General features: G+C 48.6%; 1 protein-coding gene across 2 annotated transcripts in view; it reads right to left on the bottom strand.

Moving 5' to 3' along the window:
- The window catches only part of LOC147121264 (rho guanine nucleotide exchange factor TIAM2-like), a 433,746-nt gene that overhangs the window by 273,125 nt on the left and 140,670 nt on the right, over nucleotides 1-19,951 (bottom strand). For both annotated transcript variants that reach the window (XM_085981489.1, XM_085981486.1), the window contains exon 3: nucleotides 11,556-11,653. The gene's annotated coding sequence lies outside the window, so the exon portion shown is untranslated. The remainder of the gene's footprint in view (nucleotides 1-11,555; nucleotides 11,654-19,951) is intronic.

Genomic DNA, 19,951 nt, shown 5'->3' with positions numbered 1-19,951 from the left:
ATATGCATAGAATATAAGAGTAGGGCGGTTATGATGGAGCTGTACAAAGCTCTAGTTAGGCCACAGCTGGAATACTGTGTGCAGTTCTGATCGCCACAGTATAGGAAGGGTGTGATTGCATTGGAGAGGGTGGAGAGGAGATTCACCAGGATGTTACCTGGGCTGGAGCGCTTCAGCTATGAAGAGAGGCTGAAGGGATGTAACCTGTCACCCCTGATCCTCTCTAACTTTTACCGCTGCACAATAGAGAGCATCCTGACGAACTGTATCACAGTATGGTATGGCAGCTGTAGCTACTATGAACGGAAAGCCCTGCAGCGGGTAGTCAAAACTGCCCAACGCGTTACCAGCACCCGGCTACCGACCATGGAGCACATATACCAGAAACGCTGTTTACGGAGGTCACGGACCATCATCAAAGACCCTACCCACCCCAGCCACAGTCTGTTCGCCCTCCTGCCATCTGGGAGACACCACAGATGCATTCGCACCCGAACGACCAGATTTAGGAACAGCTTCTTTCCCAGGGCTGTCATCCTACTGAACTCCACAAATAAACTCTAAAGCCTGCACATCTGCCAATGCACTTTATTATGGTTATGTTTATGTTAATGTATTACAAGCCAAATGAATGTTGAATGTTTAAATGTCTTAATCTAAATGCACACTCTCGGGAGCCGCAAGCCTACATTTCGTTGTACTGCACTTGTGCACTAACAATGACAATAAAGTTGATTATGATTATTATGACAGGCTGGGGTTGTTTTCCTTAGAGCAGAGAAGGCTGAGGGGGGACCGGATTGAGGTGTACAAAATTATGAGGGGCATAGATAGGGTGGATAGAAAGGAACTTTTCCCCTTTGTAGAGGGGTCAATAACCAGGGGGCATAGTTTCAAGGTAAGGGGCAGGAGGTTTAGAGGGGATTTGAGGAAAAACTTTTTCACCCAGAGGGTGGTTGGAATCTGAAACTCACTGCCTGAAAGGGTGGTAGAGACAGGAACCCTCACAACATTCAAGAAGCATTTAGATGAACACTTGAAACGCCATAGCATACAAGGTTACGGACCAAGTGCTGGAAAATGGGATTAAAATAGATAGGGCTTGATGACCAGCGCAGACACGATGGGCCGAAGGGCCTCTTTCTGTGCTGTATAACTCTACGGGGGAGAAATTCGGTGGGGCCGCAAACGGGGCACCAAGCTCGCCTGGGCGCCGGAATTAGCGCAGCGATCGGAGCAGTTGCGACCGACGGAAATTCAGTTTGAACGCCCCAAGAGGGACACGGGGCGAGGCTCAGGCGCTCCACGTCCCTCTTAGGGCACTGAAACTGAATATCGCAGCGCAACTTACCGCAGCGCCACACGCTGCGGCACGGCGTGCTGCGGTACTGCAGGCCTTCCTCCCATTCTTAAGGGGGAGGGGCCTGCACCAGCGTGATTGGAGATCGCGAGTGCCGGCAAAAGAGCCCGGCACCGAGAAGTGCCGGGCTCTCGGAAAACAGCCAGCAATGCCGTGGGGGGAGATCAGGAGGCCGGGGACGGAGGTGCTGGCAGGCGGCCGCCGAAAAAAACGGCCGCTCCGCACCTCCACCTTAATTTGCGCCACTGCCGCCACAGGAAGGCCCCGTGAACTGGGCGCGATTTGCGAACGGCACTACAGAAGCGGGCGCTGCCGAATATTGAGATCGGGGTGGTAGCGGGGCGCTGCGCACACCGATGACGTCATCGGTGGCGGCGCAGCGCAACAGGCTAACGCCGCCATTAGCGCCCCAGCTAAATATCGCGGGAGGCATGGCCAGTGGCGCTAAAGCCACTGAGTGCCCTCTTTAGGCGCTAACTGGTGGCGCAGCCCACCGAATTTCTAGGCCTATGACTCTATGACCTGAAGCTATGCAAACAAATTTTTGAAACTTAACTGACCCCATGTACATAATCTTAGATTAACAGGGGATAGTTTTTTTCTAAATTGTACACATTTGACAAGATAGGTTCTTGCTCTACAACACAACTGTACGAAGAATAAAATACTCCTTTTGAAATATTGATAATAGTCAGACAGCAGATCTTACCCCACCTGCGAATCCTTGTTTTTCAAATGCTGGGATTCAACTCCCAAGCTCTGACAGAAGTGATTCAAAGTGTCTTGCTGCTGGCCTTGTGAGTAATATATTGCACACTGCTCAACCGTTAAATGCTGGAAATGTTTTCTACACTGAGTGTATTTTCATTAGTTACACCCCAATGTGTTCAACTTTTTCCATTGGTGGAAACGGGAAGAGAGAGAGAGGGAAAAATGCAGACCAACCAAAGTGGTTTTCCATCACCCGCTTCAAATGATTACCCCAGACAGCCTGCCATAATGTGTCTCAGTCCTCAGGGAATACTGTATGACTGGGCTGTTGTATGACCCTGCATACCAGAATTACCACGAGAGCTCAATCAGGAAAGTTTTCAGAGCTCTGACTGAACCGAGGTTCAGTGACTTGAGCAGTTCTGTATTTTAAGTTCCAAAGTAATTTGTACCTGTGTAAGTTGAACTCATTTCCACATACACAAACCTTCAATAGGCAATTTAAAAAAAAAATAGAAACAAAATTGCTGTCTCAGTCCCAAACAAAGGTGTGGTTCTTGACAAATAACTTGTTCAGTTATATATCAAAGTGCAACCTCAAGCTCAAGAAGTTTCTAAATCACCTCAACAATTCATTTAGACATTTTATGTGAGGATTTTTTTAAATCTGTGGTTTCTAAATAAATATTTTGCATTTTTCAAGAATTATTCAAGAGCAATTCTCAGGCCAACTGTAAAAATAGGAACATTCATTTTACTTCTCCCCAATAAAGAGTCCTCCAAGCTTGGCCTCCAAAATTGGCAATATTGTTCCCACCGTAGCGCTTCGAAATCCAGCCCGTGTCGTAATACCTTGCCCTGAATGCCGAGTCCTCCACTCCTGCTACATTTAATCCCCCATGCCTGATTGCTGCAATGACACGATCTCATTCCGTCCTCCGGTGTAAATCCGTGATCTTAGCAATGACTCGCAGGATCTCCCATGGCATTGCTCATAGTAAATCAGGTACAAAAACAGGGGGTGTTATACCACACAATGCACTATTCTGGAGGGTATCCCTTGAAATTTAGCAGCACAAGTTTGGGGACAGTGACGAAGGAGATTGAGAGATGCAACAGCATGGAGGTGGTCACAGGATTTTATAGCATTGGCGGACACTCCTGGGGCTCGTGAGTACGGTGGTGAAGGTTCTACGGTATAGCAGCACAGAGGGTGTGGTCCTGGGGTTTCACAGCGCTGGGAGGGGCCACATTCCTGGCGCTTTACTAACACTTTTCCAGATTTCGGCAGTGGTAGAACTCTCACCTGAGTCAGATGGTTGTGGGTTCAAATCCCACTCCAGAGAGACTTGAGCACAATATTGAAATTTTCAGAGCAGATTGAGGTCACACTGAAGTCTGTTATGCAAGCGTGAAGTTAGATATACAACAGGTGATTCGGGGGTGGTGGGGGGGGGTGGTGAGATGGAGAGAGACGAAGGTTGGGTAGATGAAACATTTGGAGGGGGGGGGGGAGCAAAAGCACAGGGCCGTGGAGAGATTGATAATGCTGATCGGGAAAAAGGATGGCAGCTGTAAAGCTCACGTTCAGTTTGAATGGTAGAGCAGCAAGAGTACGAAATAAGGGAGGACAACTAGGGATTGCAGAGACCTTGATGGACGTTACCCACACGGTATGTTGCCAGATCCTAGAACCCCTCTTTCATCCCACTGCTGCCATTTCTTCCTCCAGACCTCATGCCAACCCTCCAGTCCTGCGAGACTTTGCCAGATTCTGAACCCCATTTCCCAGTGTTCCAACTCCGGGACTCCTCCCCCTATTGCTGTCAGATCCCAGAAATTCACTCATAGTGCCTCTGCACACTTCCCTTGTGCTGCTATATCCTAGGATCCCTGAAACTACTGAAGCAGATAGTGAGGACTATTCACCATTTGCATCAATGGTTCAATTGTGTATGCATGCCTCAGTGAATATCGTCAGAACGGCCAGAACAAATACTTAAGTGCGCCCATTGTACATGTGCAGACTGTAATCAACAGAACAATTTCTCCCCCAAAATAACAAATACATAGCTGCAGGGTTATAACCAAATTTGTTAATAAAAGCACTCAGGAAAAACACTATTTTGTAGTCAAAATTTATTCCAGTTATTGTAAGCTGATTTTCTTTGTACTCAGTAGGCTACTTAAAAAATGCCTAATCTTGAAAATAAGCTTGCTGAAAACAAAAGTGGCACATTAAGAGATGGATTTTTTGAGCAATTGGATCAGTTACTATTTTTTTTTTTTTAATTGATTGATTTTCCTTTGTGTTCACAGTAACTGAGTTCTGATTTGTTACATTCACAATAATTTGATTCCCCATTTGCCTAAAGCACGCATGATAGTCACATGACAAGGTGCAATTTATTTATCACAGCCACATCATAGTCTGTGCTTCATATCCAATGCACATTTAATACTCTCCACTTGCAATTCTTACAATGAATGTTCAAAAAAGCATCTAGTACTTCAGCAGCTAGTCCCTGCTAAACTGCACTGCACTCTTATAAAGGTACACCAATAGAGGGTGCACTTTGTCATAACAAGCTACCGCAAAGACATGAAACAGCACCAATACAAGATCATGGGCCAAAAATGGTTGGCGGCGTACCCCCGGAGTACCTGCCGACCGGCGAAAATGATACACACCTAGCTGATGGGGGCCCTCCTTCGTAAACTTGTGCTCTGACGCTGCGTGCTGGAGGGCAGTGTAATGGCCCACAGATTCTAGGGACGCAGCCTGTGCAGAGGCGTATGTGGGATCACGTGGGCCTGGTCCGCCAATCAGAAAACAGATCGTTTTTCGTTCATTTAAATTACTTCATTACTGCAGTCTTTATGCAGAATACATATAGGCCCCGATTTTCGGCTTGTGTGGGGAATGGTTGGATTTCCCCGAATGTGGGGTTTCTGACACACATAAAAAAGTGTCAGCCAGCTCCACGCAATTTTCCCTCAAGTGGCCAATTAATTCCCAGCATGTGGGAAGCCTTGCTAATTGTCCAATTCAAGTCAGAAATCCCCACACTATGATGTCATCATTCGTGGTGCTTTCAAAGTGTCCAGCAAGCTTCTCCACCTCTGCAGGCTTCTCAACCACTCTTGCACAATGGCAGAGGAGCCTGCACCAGCTGCTGCCAGCGGCAGAGGCCGAGCTGCCTCCAAATTCGACGAGGCTTCACTGCAGGCATTATTGGATGGGGTTAGGGCCCACAGGGAGGTCCTCTTCCCTAGGTCAGGGAGGAAGAGGCCCCTTCCCACTGAGACCAATGCTGCATGGATGCAGGTGTCAGCAGATGCCAACTCGCTGGGAGTCACCAGAAGAACCTTGGCATTACATCTCTATCTCCTTCCTTTACTCCCCCACAGTACCATCCAGAGCCCCCGTCCTCACTGTGGAGGAGGAAGAGGCTGTGCAGCCAGACTCCTCAGATGAAGCTCCAACCCCTGAGGGCGCAGCGTCAGCAGAAGTAAGCGCACCCAGCACCAGCGCAGACACTCGGGACATAGAGTAGTGTTCTCACCTGGTGTTTCACAGCTCACAAGTGAGCCTCAGCAGATTCTGGAGACAGGGACAGCAGTGGAGAGTCCTCATCGGAGGGCACAGGGCTCTGCCAGTTCAGCTCAGCTGTGCTGCATGACGAACCTCTGCCTCTGGGTTCATCCGCAAGAGAAGAGGTGACGGATCTCCATGCACAGATGCAGGAGTCTCTGGCAGGTTTTGTCTCCAGGGTCGCTGCGAGTGCTGAGCAAATGGAGGAGTCCATAGCGACCATGAGCAGAGCCTTTGTGGAGTCATTGGCGCATGAACACATCACCATGGAAAGGCTGGCAACCTCCATGCAGGAGATAACTCCGCCAGGGTACGGAAAACATGGTGAGTGCTCATAAGAGAATGACATCTCTTGAGGAGCGTTGGCCATCTGTTGAACAGAGAAACCAGATCTTCATGGAAGTCCCTCGGAGTAGGACTGCCAGTGCAGAAACAGGTCCCACTGGCCCCCTGAAGCACAGCAAGGTGCTCTCAAGCTACTTCCAAGCACTGGCCCCTTCTGGCCTGTGCAGCTTCAGGTGAGTGAGCAGCAGCCTGGTGCTCCTGGTGCTCATCCTGCTGTTCCTGGTTCTGCTGCTGCCGCCTCTGCTGTTGGAGATCCTCTAATGCCAGGAAGGGAACGTCCCAAAGGCCTCCCATGCTTCTGGCAGATGTCTCCGTTGAGGGGGCGCTGAGTTAGGGTGGTGAGAGGGGCTTCCCAGGAGCTCACACTGGAGAAGTGTGTGAGGCTCCAACTTTCTGCAGCTGCTCCCAAGGCTTCAAAAAGTTCCCCCAAGCCTTGATCAACAAGGTCCTGCAGCCTGCAAATGCTGCCTATTTAAATCTCTTCAGCCCTCGGCGACCTGCTGCTGCAAGCAAGCAAGCCAGCTGTTTTCACGCCAGCTCTCAGCAGCAGGGTTCCCCGCAGGCGGGTTTCATGTGGGGAAAGCCCCAAAGTCGCAACGGCCCTGGAAAATCTTCCTTAACAAGGAGATCATTGGTGATTAGTGCTCCGACGAGCAGTCACGCCAGCGGCGGCCAGGACTGAAGCGGGGTGCGGGGAAATGGCAGTCCGAAAGTCGGACAGGGCGGGGAATCAGGCGGAGGGGGTCCCGACCCGCTTTTTCGCCGATTTTCGGCCCCCGGCCGCATGAAAAGCCGCCCGACGGCGGCCAGAAAATCGGGGCCATAGACTTCGCTTTTATCGTGGGAATCCAATTCATTACTCATAATTCCCACTTCTAAACAAATACTGTGCACTGTGCAGAAAGTTATGAAATGTAAACGTTATTTTTTTTTTTTTTAAACCTGCAGTTTTAACATACACTAGGATTGCTTCTCATTAAAGTGTTTAATGTTCTTGGACATCATTTAATTTTTTTTTTTAATGCTTTTTTTCATTTCGGGGATCGCCTTATGCTGTGGAAGCAGGTCCTGTAACCAAATTTTTAAATAGCTGCCATTTTCCGATACATAGATTTTTAAAATATATAGATTTAATTAGAATTATGACCAGAACGTTATATTTGTTACATAGCAAAATTTGTTACAGAATCCTCAATAATCACACATTTGAAATGATTACAAAACTGGTAATTAGTTTCAAGTGAATCGTCATGAATAAACTTCCCCTATCACGCACTAGTTTCTGCACAGTGTCAGCAGGAATCATTCCAGGTCATGCAAAACAAGGACTAGTTGCAAAGTAAAGTTACCTGCCTAAGTAATATACTTCTGAAAGTAAGTAACCCTCTCTTTCCTCTAATTTTCCTTCCTTACTGGAACCTCCCAAGGCCATGTACATCCTAAAACCTGAAGAGCAGGGTAGGCAGCCATCTCTCATGGCACCTCAGCATGGCAGCAGATGGCACACAGTAGCAGCTAGTCTCATTCTATTTACCTCCCTCATCTGGAGACCTGGGCTCCACTCAGCACCTCCCTCCAGTTGTGCAGCTGTGATCGCAGACAATGTGGGATCAAACCTGACCGTTGGTCCATGACCAGCCTACTGTACTACCCTAAATCGAGGTTAAACTCAGATTTTATAACACTTTACGTAAATTATCATTTACTATATCAGCACTAGCAATATAACCTTGTTACAAGAAAATGACTGCAGGATTATTCCACGTGCAACATAAATGGCAGTAATTGACGGATTAAAACGTTAATTAATTTGCTTTGTTGCTGCATCACTAAGTTTGGGATCAAAAAAAAGTCTGAAAAAATGGATTCTTTCATGTAACCAATCATCCCATAGGAATTAATGCAATGCCATATTAATAAGGACACAGGTGCCATCTTATTAATGCACAGCAGGCAGCTTTTAGCCACTCATTAACTGATTCAGTGGTCCACTTAAAGCAATAACTATAAGAAACTGTAATATAATTTATATAATCAAAAATACACAGGATGATGGAGGCAGATAGTCTGTCCCTGTGATTTAATTTTAAATCTTTTCCAATATATACTTTCAATCATTCTACATCTGCAAGAAAAGCAACTACCTAATTTTTATTCATTTACAAAAATCTTTTGAAAGGCTTGTAAGCAAAACAATGGTCTTTGTACGTTTGTGAAAAGGACAATTATGGGTAATCTGTAAACGAGATCCAATATAAAGGAAGCAGTGTTAGGAGGGAGAGAAGAGAAGATACATGGTAGAAATACTTTTTTTTTTAAACTCAAAATTTAGCAAAGTAAACCAAAATTAATGTGGTGTGGCGGTACCACCAGTTGTACCTTACATAAAGACACATAATTCCCTTTAACTTACCTTACTGTATGTTTAACTTACCTTTTGGGGCCGTTGCCCTTTTAACTTACCTGTTGGGGCCATTGCCCCTTTAAGACGCGCCCTAGCACGCTGACGTCACGTACGACGTGACGTGCGTGCGGCTGCCGCCGGCCCAACTCGGTCTTCAAGGACGGCCGCCGGCACAGCATCTTCGGCCTCAACAGCCAGCCGACGGGAGCGACGCGATCTTCCGCTCCCGCGACAAGCACCGGCACAGCCCGGCCTCGCAACCTCGGCCTCAACGGCCAGCGACGCAAATCACGTGATGCCCTAAGCGCGGGAAACGCGAACAACGTGATGACAACACAATACAAACGCGATGACGTCATCACGCTCTCCACAGGACTGCGAACTCAGTCCTCGTGGGGTCCCCGCTGGGACAAGACCTATACCACGGTGCTCCTAGTCAGCCATCTTACCTTATGTAATTAGTCTGTTCCTGTAAATAAACAACTTGTTAATAGTTCGTCGAAGACAAACTATCTTATTTAGTGGCGATCTGCACGAACCGCTACATTGGTGACCCAATGACGTGAGTGATATACCTATCAATTCATCCAATGAAAAGCGACGAGTTAAGAAAGTAACTATAGGTTTTTATTGGCTAAATAACAGAGCCCACCCTCGTGGGTGATCGGATACAACAAGGAGGAATGCCAGCCAGTCGACTACCTTTATACCTGGGCAGGTAGGTGGAGTCATGGGCGGAGTCAGCAGTGGTCAGCCCAGGTATAGCAGCGTGACAAGAGGCGACCTCGTATAGTGATACAACAGTGTGAACAGTGATAACCATAGAGTAACGATATAACAGTGATAACTATAGTGTAACGATAGTGAACGATAAAAGTGGTTTACCACAGTGAGTACGGGAGCTCATCAATTACAACGCTACAATTGGTGAACCCGTATCCGTGAACGATTTTCACGGTAGCAACGCGCGCCTGAACCTCATCTTCCCACAAGACGACCAACGCACAACCGACGAGCAACCATGGAACAGCAACCGCCTAACACCGATTCCTCCAAAGGCGACCCCGTCTTTGCGAATGTATTCGCAAGGTAGGCGCAGTCTGGAGCAGATCCCATTTGACATGGACAAAACTCAACCAGACCCCGTTCGTTTTTTTGTGAACAATTTTCACAAAAGAAGCACGCCATGGAAGCACCAGCCGTTTTGCTGTCGCTACCACAATCCAGGGAGCCACAGTCTCCCTCGTGCTTTATACCGGTAAAAGCCCCGTTCGACGAGAACATCGATGCGGCACCGACCACGCACTTGCTCACGGTCCCCGTACTCGTCTTTCCTACCGCCACACGGATCGTCCGCCTCTACGTCCACAGCAACAGCAAGTATAAATCTCTCCAAGCGCAGATACAGCATGTTCGGGCCCACAAAATCGGAGCGCGCCCTGCGGGGATACCACGAGGACTCACCCCCGCAAAACACGAGGACCCATCCCTCGCGAACCACGAGGACTCGTGAAAAATGACGACTCCTTCTCCGCCGACGACGCACCAGCCCTTCAGCCTGCTGGTTGCGTTACCTACTACACAATTCGGCGTGAACAAAAGGCGTGCCGCCCTCCCGGCTGTGTTCTCCTAAATCTACAACAGTTACAAGTGTTGCCGCCCTCCAGGCAGAGTTAACCCCTCCTGAAAGCAACAACAACCTGGACCGTTGCCGCCCTTTCTCCAGTTTTCCCTTTAACAAACGCAAACCTCTACTGAAGCTGCACACATCGAGGACGGGTCCAACGGGCATCCTGCGGCCGCGATCAGCCACGTGAAAGTTGCTAGCCTCACCAATCACAGGTTAATGCAGTAACTCTTCACCCTCTGTTGTGTTAACGTCGTAGCACTATGGTACGCACCGTTCTGCGTGTTCCAGCCTTCTGAAGGTTTCGCTCACCTGTCGGCGAGTTCACTCACCTCGCCTGTCAAGTCCTTCTGGAACGTTCGTTTGGCATTCCTGCAGAGTTCGTTATAACAAGGACTTGTTCCAACATCAACAGAGTCATCGCCCGCGTCCGCCCAACCTGCCCGTCACTCTGACGAGGCCTGCTGTTTCGCACATCTCCACGGTCCTTCGCCTGACGGATACACTTTATTCGCCACGACGCGCGTACGGATCTCCTCACGAGCAGCATCTTCGGAACTCGCTCGCCAAGCCGAGACAGCACGACCACCGAGACCACCAGCGTCAGACCATCTCATCCTTGGACTTTCGTTAAAGCGAATTCTGGGGGGGGCCCATGTGGCGGTACCACCGGTTGTACCTTACATAAAGACACATAATTCCCTTTAACTTAACTTACTGTATGTTTAACTTACCTTTTGGGGCCGTTGCCCTTTTAACTTACCTGTTGGGGCCATTGCCCCTTTAAGACGCGCCCTAGCGCCATGACGTGACGTACGTGCGGCGGCCGCCAGCCCGACTCGGCCTTCTAGGACGGCCGCCGGCACAGCCCGGCCTAGCGCCTTCGGCCTCAACGGCCAGCCGACGGGAGCGACGCAATCTTCCGCTCCCGCGGCAAGCACCGGCACCGCCTGGCCTCGCAACCTCGGCCTCAACGGCCAGCGACGCAGCGACGCGCATCACGTGACGCCCTAAGCACGGGAAACGCGAACAACGTGATGACATCACAATACAAACGCGATGACGTCATCACACTCTCCACAGGACTGCGAACTCAGTCCCCGTGGAGTCCCCGCTGGGACAAGACCTATACCACGGTGCTCCTACAGTCAGCCATCTTACCTGATGTAATTAGTCTGTTCCTGTAAATAAACAACTTGTTAATAGTTCGAAGTCAAACTCTCTTATTTAGTGGCGATCTACACGAACCGCTACAGTGGCATCTACTATTCCGTAACAAGAACCAAAACGGGCCTTTTGCCAAATAATGACTGATAACTTGATTTTCAGTTAGAATTTAGGCAGTTTAAGTTCCAGTTTTAAGTTGATCAGCTTTCATATAACAATTTTCATCACTGAAACTAGTTAATAGAAGTATTTAATACATTCTAACATTAAACTGTGAAATCAATTTATCAGCTTCAGTATTCAGATTAGTAAAGCAAGAAAAAAATAGAAAAAAAAGACTACTGACCCTTAAGAGATTCTCGTCCTAATTCACCACACTTATTGCCTTCATTTACACCTCGACTCCCTCACAAAAGCAAGCACACAATTTCATCCCCAGTTCTTCTGAAGAAAAGAGTAAAACAGCATTGCGTTAATTCCAATCATTTTAAAAACAGAAACAAACTAATCAAAATGGCTGAACATTTTGAATCAGTTTACATATTTTTCTTTTACACTGACTTGATACAACATAAATGCAACTGCAGCACAAACCAGGAATCTCCAGTTTGGGAAACTAATCTCATCAGCCCAAGGTCAGATACAGCGAGGTCAGAAATAATTGTATGTGCTGGAATACATTTGACGAAGTACTACTAAAGCAATGTATTCCTCTCTTATTAGTTACTCTTCATATACCCATGGTAATTATTTTAATGTAGTAGCCAGAGAAGATACCACTGTGAGGATCAAGGAAAATAGCAGCAATTTATATTTACTATGTCCTTTTACCAGTGAGATTTTACAAATCCAGTATCCAAGTATACAGCGGAGTTAAATTGTAGAATAGGATTGGGTAATGATCCATTTGTTTAATTGTAAGGGTCTCAGAAGCAGCTTAGCATTGGATACAAAGATTGCTGTTGCCAGCCTCTAGAGATTCTCAGGTAGGCGTTGGTCATCATGCTGTGGCCTGTCGAGGACAATTTTATATCCAGTAAGTGGCACAGAACTAGTCAGACAGTCTGGAAACTTTAATGGTTCTCCCCTGGGAGGGTTCCATCGTCAGACACTGAAACTGACCAGGAACCAGAAACAGAACACGTTCCTAGGAGTATGCTCTTGGTGCTAAATCATGTCATTATGGGCAAATATACACTTCCCTCAAGTGGAGGAGTTTTATCTTTAACAGGCAAAATTTTTTAAGGACAGACATTAGACCCAAAGGCAGTACATAAAGCTTGTGCCCAACACCTGGAACCTGAGAAATCGGACGCTTTGCCAAGTGGCTGTGGGGAAGTACTTCAACAGGAACTATAGTACCTAATCAGTGACTGAGCACAATGCCTGAATGAGTATAGGTAGTGAAACCCAACCTGAACTACGTGTATTTCTTCAAGAGAAGCGTTTTTCAATTTTGTAAAGTTAACAAAAAGCCAGAAACCACATCATCTAGTGATTCCACACATCTAGCCATCGTCCACTCAATATGGGTTTAAGAACATGCCTGGAGGTTCCATATAATGCCCGCCCAATAAATAACAGCTTCATCTGGCCAGAATCGTATCAAATAGCGCAAAAGATCATGGAATTTTAAGCGGTTCTGACAAAAGGTCATTGGCCTGAAACGTTAACTGTTTCTCTCTTCACAGATGCTGCCTGACCGGCTGAGTATCTCCAGCATTTTCTGTTTTTATTATGGAATTTTAAGCACGAGTTGTACCCATAACTACATTACGCCCAATTATCCGCAACCTTTCAAGCTCATTTAACGAAGTCTTCGTCCAAACCAGTTCCCGTCCACAATACCAGCCACACCCCCAGGTCGGAAAGGCAAGTTTCCGCCAATTGCGTTTAGATTTTCAGACACACAGGCACCCTCGGTCACGTTAATCACCGGACCAGCAGTCAATTGAAGCCACGGGTCTGCCCTCCTGCTGCAGAAATCATCAATTAGTTAAAAAAATTGAAGAATGGCTCATTTACTGGCAACCCCATTCCTCTTATTACTCCATACGCTGCTGGACTGCGTTGATTCCTGCGAGATTTCGGGCTTATGGTAATGAGTTTGCATGGAAACCTGGGCACAATGTCAGCTCAGCAAAACTAGCGCATGTCTGCTGCATTTTGCCTATTGCGCCATAGTGGAAACTCCAGGCTAGTAAGCTTATTTTAATATGTAACCTAGTGCTGAAGGGAGAAATCCCAGATGATAACAATGGCACAAAGTTCCTGGCTATTTAGAAAAGGATGTTTGAAATAAGCTACTTCTTTTGGCATCATGCTGAATTGTGTCTAATTTGCATAATTCAGCGGTTTTCATCCTCCTGGGCAGGATGGGAGCGAAAAAGGAGGCCAAAGATCTAGGCAGTAAATAAGGGGTTTGACATTTCAGTCAAAAAATTAAATTAAATTATACTTTAAATGGGGGAAAGGTAGGTGATGTAGAACAGCAGAGGGATTTGGGGGTTCAGGCTCAACATTAAAAGCAGCATCGGAAGCCTACAAAGAAAGCTCATGGAATACTGGGTTTTATGGCAAGAGATAGAGGGGAAAAATTCAGTTGTTTGCGCCTCCCGTTAGCGCCTTAAGAGGGCGCTAATGGGGCACAAATCAACTAACGCCCGGGCGCGGCGATGTTTGCGCCACTCGCGAAATTAACTAGACATTTTGCGGCGGCGCTAAACACTACCGCCACGATCTCCTGCGCTGGCAGATCGCGACGTCAGTCGAGTGCACAACGCCCCGGACCGGATATTGAGTGGTGCCCCCTGCCTTACCACCTGCCGCTAGCAACGACAGGTTGAGGGGAGCGTTATGCTGTCAAAAAGGGACTGGGGGAGTGCTATTTAAAGGCGACCACTTCCTGCCTTTTTTTGTCGGTGATATTTTTGCACCAAGCATTCTGAGAGAGAGCGAGAGCGCGAAACTGACTTCTGGAGAGATTCAACGCTGTGTGAAGGGGTTTTGAGTACTGAGCAGCACTTTGCCGGTTTATTTTGATTTGCCCTTCCTTGCTTCGCCAGCGCTGAGATAGCGCCTTGCTCCTCAGCCTTTGCGCCTTAAGACAGGTGTGAAGCGCCTGATTTAGCGCTCCAATCACCTCCAGGGGCGATAAAAGCCAAGTTTGCTGCCGGAGGCGATAATTAGCGCCAGCCGCTAAGCTTTGCGCACGGCCGATAATGGCGCCCCAAATGGGGATACCAAATTTTTCCCCCATAGAATACACAAGTCAAGATGTAATGGTGAATCTATATAAAAACTTAGTTCGGCCACAGTTGGAGTACTTTGTGAAGGATGTTCAAAGAAAGAAAGACTTGCATTTATATAGCGCCTTTCACGACCTCCGTGCTTTAGTCAACTAACTACTTTTGGAGAGTAGTCACTGTTGCAATGTGGGAAATACGGCAGCCAATTTACACACAGCAATCTCCCACAAACAGCAATGTGATAATGACTAGATAATCTGGGTTTTTTTTTGTAATGTTGATTGAGGGATAAATATTGACCAGGGCACCAGGGATAACGCCCCTGCTCTTTTTCCAAATAGTGCCACGGGATCTCTTGCGTGCACCTGAGAGAATACAGGACCTCAGTTTAATGCCTCATCTGAAAGCCAGCACCTCTGCCAGTGCAGCACTCCCTCAATAATGCACTGGAGTGTCAGCCTAAATTTTGAGCTCAAGTCCCTGGAGCGGAACTTGAACCCACAACCTTCTGATTCAGAGGCAAAGGTGCTACCAGCTGAGCCACGGCTGACAATAAGAAAGGGTACAGCACAGATCCACTAGGATGCAACCTGGAAACACAAATAAGACTTGAAACATTGGAGCTGTTTTTGTTAGAACAGAGGAAATTATGGGGATTTGATAGTCCCAAAATTATCAAGGGCTGGGGTAGAGTACTGTACATAGAAATACGTTTTCCCATGTTTGAGATGCCTAGAAAAAAGGACATAGATACAAGATTAAACATAAGAGATTCAAGACAGAGTGGAGTGTTTTGAGGCTGTGGAATGCAATACTGGCATTAGTGATTAAAGCAGAGACCAGGTCAACATTTAAAATACATTGGATAGGTGATTGAAGTAAATGGGAATAAAGTAATATGGAAACAGAGTGAACACATGGGATTAGGACAACTGCTCGTGCGGAGGGTAAACACCAACATGGACTGGTTGAGCCAAACAGCCCGTTTCCATGTTGTAATTTCAATGTAGTTCTACATATGGTAGAACAGTGGTAGAATGCTCCTGCCTCCTAGAGGTTGGGGAGGGAGATGTGATAGGAATTTGTACCTTACTTTACAGCTTTCAAGGCGATGGTGACAGCACTTAAAACTTGCAAGTATTTTGCTTAATTAGTAAATATGCTCTGACTCCCCAATTGACTCAATGTGTAAACACACTGCTTGAATTGTACAAATCAGCAAGGTCCCTGGTTTAATCCTGTGCTGTGAGGAATTAGTTGATTTCACTGAAGCAGTGATGGGGATAGTACAATTGGCTTAAATACCCCTGGGCTAGGGACAGGGAAAAAAAACAGGGTTCTTGCTCTTGAACATGAGCTGGCGACTCTTGCTGCAAAGTACAATTTTGTGGGACACAAAGATACACCTCGGCTGAGCAACCAACATCCCCCTATAGCTTGCCTACATGCAGCCTCTGGGCTCACACATGAAGAATGGCAACTGGGGTGAAGTCTGTGGAACTGCAGCCCAGTATCAATTACTGCATTCAGGAGGACAACATTGCACACATGGCCATGGGAGAAATCTAAATCAATCAGTGTTAAAAAAAAACTTCCAATGTGGTTAGTGGCTGCTCCTTTCTACGGAGAACTTTTGCTCCAGATCTTCAGAATCCCCGTCAGTCCACCTTTTGAAGGCCCTTTCTACCCAAAACCTAAGCACTGTTTTTTTTATCTCCAGGCAGACAATTATGCAATTTTGACGTATATCCAGATCATCAGAGACGATGAGGAAAGCCTCCGGATCGATTTATTATACTCTGGCTAACCAATCTGATATTCATAGCCACAGCGTTCAAGGATCCCTGTGTTTGCAATGCAGCTTTTTAAATGCAAGCTTCAAAGGAAAAGCATTCCCAAGCTGCAAAGCTCACCCATATGGTGATGGGCAAAATTTATCTGGTACCATCTGCAAATAACAATGGAGGCGTGGTTAGTACCTTCCTGCTTTGTTATATGAAACCCTACAGATTTATTATACTCTGACTGACAATCTAATATCTTCACACCCAAATTTGCTGCCACGTTTCCTATATTACAACAGTGGCTACACTTGGGGGGGAAAAAAAGTACTTAATTGGCTGTAAAGCACTTTGGAACATCCTGAGATCATGAGAGGCACTATATAAATGCAAGTTTTATCTATGTGCAGCACCAGACAATGTGTGGGTGTAACATGTTCTGTAATCCTCCTTCCCTCCCCCCCCCCCACCCCCGTAAGCAATCCTGATCTGAACTTGGGCCTAGAAATTCAGTTGTTTGCGCCAGCCGCTAGCGCCTTAGGAGGAGGAGAAGTGGGGTGCTAAGCAGCTAGCGCCCGGGCGCAGCGCGATCTGTGCCTCTCGCGAACTTCAGTTAAGATTTAGCGGCGGTGCAAAACCTTTGCGCGTGCTCAGCTGCGCGCGCAGATCCTGACGTCATTTCATGGTGCAACGCCCTTTGTACGCCCCAAACCGGAAATTCAGTGGCACCGGCCTATTATGCGCCTGGCGCCCCTAGCGACTGGTAGAGGGGAACGGTTCCCAGTCGCTGCGGGCGCTAATTAAAGGGCACTCCTCCTGCAGTATAAATGGCAGCCATTTTGCACCACTCCTTCTTTGTGAGAGACGGATCTTTGGAGAGAGACAAAGGTAGAGAGCTTTCTGGTTTGGCTCAACACACGCACAGGTACTTGTGGCTTCAGGCCACAGCTTTGCACTTGTCTTTAACTTCAGAGTCATAGCATTGATTGGAAACATATAATGGGGGCTGCAATGGGTGGAAACGTTGGGCTTCTCCATTGCATTCAAAGGGCTCAGAGACGCCGTGAGAGAGTGCCAGTCATGGCCAGACGGAGAAGGGGCAACAGGCGTCGGCAAAGGAGGCCTTACCCACCCAGGGTATACCGCCAGCAGTTCTCATATCTGAACATGTCTGAGGAGCAGTGTGTTCGGAGGCTGCGATTCAGAAGGACGGTGGTCGCCGAGATCTGCCACCTGCTTTGCGGAGATCTGCAGCCACAGCTGAGGAGCAGGACGTCCCTGTCGGTGGCAGTGAAGGCGACGGTGGCTCTCAACTTCTATGCCACCGGCTCCTTCCAATACGCTACTGGGGACATTTCCAACATCTCCCAGTTTGCGATACATTGCTGCATCCGCCAGGTGACCAATGCCCTTTTCAGAAGGAGACGTCAGTTCATCTCCTTCCCCATGACCGTTGACAAGCAGCAACAGCGTGCAATGGGCTTTGCAGCATTAGCGGGCTTCCCTATGGTGCAGGGCGCCATTGACTGCATGCATGTGGCTTTGCGGACACCTCTAGAGAATGCCGAGGATTACCGCAACCAGAAGGGCTACCATTCGCTCAACGTGCAGTTGGTGTGTGACCACAGGCAGCTCATCCTAGCTGTCAATGCCCGTTTTCCAGGCAGCAGCCACGATGCCTTCATCCTGCGCCAGACTTCTGTGGCAGACATGTTCGAGGCCCAGCCTCACCCACGAGGATGGCTTCTCGGGGACAAAGGCTATCCTTTGTGCACCTGGCTGATGACCCTGCTCCGTGCGCCCAGCACCCCTGCTGAAGAGGGATACAATGACAGCCATCAAGCAGCCAGGAACATCATTGAGCAAACAATCGGCGTGCTGAAGCAACGGTTCCGCTGTCTGGATCGTTCCGGAGGAGCCCTACAGTACTCGCCTGAGCGAGTCTCCCATTTCGTTGTCATGTGCTGCATGCTGCACAACCTGGCTATCCGCAGGACTCAGCCACTGCCAGCAGACATTGGAGGACCACCAGAGGAGGAGGAGGAGGAGGAGGAGGAGGACCAGCACAGGAGGGAGGCAGAAAGTGCAAGGGCCGCCCATCGGCGGCTTATTGCAAGTCGGTTCTAGGCCCCCTCTCAGGGAATGGCTTGTGCCAATGGCAGAAGATGAATGTAGCCGCTCCACAAGCCCTCAGCCGAGCAGGGCAACCAGGACTTCCAAAAGAAAGCATGGACAGTGCGATTTAAGAAAATTTTTTACTATGATACCTCTGTGCCCTTCCCACATGACAAACTAATGGAGAGAAACCCCCCCCCAAAAACACAAATACACCAGTCTCGGCCTTTACAAGTAAAACAAATAGACCAGTCTCGGCCTTTCCAAAAACACAAATAGACCAGTCTCGGCCTTTCCAAAAACACAAATAGACCAGTCTCGGCCTTTAAATATGAAACAAATACACCAGTCTCGGCCTTTAAATATGAAACAAATACACCAGTCTCGGCCTTTAAATATGAAACAAATACACCAGTCTCGGCTTTTATAAGTAAAACAAAACATTTGGCCACACCTTCTACTTTTTCCCCTGCGAGGGTGATCCGTTTCGCTTCCATGACTGGCCCCTACCCGCCCTGCAGCTCCTCCTCAATGGGACCCCAGTGGCTGCAGCAAGGCTGGGGAAGGCTGCTGAGGGTCAGATGGTGAGACGGCAGATGCCCTTGGGGGTCGGCCTGGACCAGCTCTGGGCCTGGAGGGGCCGGCTGCTGACTGCTCCAACTCTGCTTGGGCGGCAACAGTCTGTCCAACAGCTGGTGGCAGCTGCAATGGAGGAGTGACAGTGTTGGCTGCAGGAATGCTGCCAACCTGACAGATCACAGGCACTCCCTGGTCGGCTGATACATTGGCACGCGCACGGGCCAGCACTGCAGCATGCGCAGCAATCTGCTGAGGCACAGACTGCTGGGCTGCTGCGGCACAGCGAGTGCCCCGGCGATGCCTGGCCGATCCAGCGAGTGTGGCAGCAGTTAGTGCCTGTGTGGCCCTGGTCTGTGTCTGCATGACAGCAGCCAGTGAATGCACGGCACGACTGAGCACGTGGCTAGAAGCCGCCTGTGAAGCAGCGAAGTCCTGCTGACTCCTAGCCTGTGCTGCCGCGATGTCCTGCAGACTCCTGGCCTGTGCTGCACTGAATTCCTGCACACTCCTTGCCAGTGACTCTATGGAGTCAGGCATCCTTGCGCCATGAGCTCAGTGTGCCTGCGCTCAGCCTGGGTGCCCATTTCCGCTAGGAGCCGCACCTCCTCTGCGCTCACCGTAGCAGGACTGGAGGCCGCACTCACCCTCCGGGGAGAAGGCCGCCAAGCTTCCCCACCCCTCCCGCGTTGCTGCAGCCCACTGGTCCCCGGAGCTTCACTATCCTCCGACCCTTCCCCCCTGCTCCCCTCCAGGGAAGACGTGTCACCATCATGGCCATGGGCTGCCTCGGCTGAGGGTGTCCCTGATGGGCTGGCTTCCTCTATGTCTGACTCGGACACAGTGCCAGCTTGAGGGGCCGCCTCCTCACCTGGCGAGTCACCATCTGAAAGCAGGGAGGCACAAGAGTTGCTTTAGAGTGAGGACAGGCCGGCAGCGAGGGAGGCATGAGTGCTGCTGTGCACTGCATTGGTTCGATAGTGGCAAAGGATGCTGGCGTGAGGCGCAAGTGGAAAGGGAGA

Source organism: Somniosus microcephalus, chromosome 3 (assembly GCF_052327205.1).
Source record: "Somniosus microcephalus isolate GS21.2 chromosome 3, FLI_Smic_1.0, whole genome shotgun sequence".
Taxonomy (NCBI): domain Eukaryota; kingdom Metazoa; phylum Chordata; class Chondrichthyes; order Squaliformes; family Somniosidae; genus Somniosus; species Somniosus microcephalus.
This window is presented reverse-complemented; position numbering and strand designations above follow the sequence as displayed.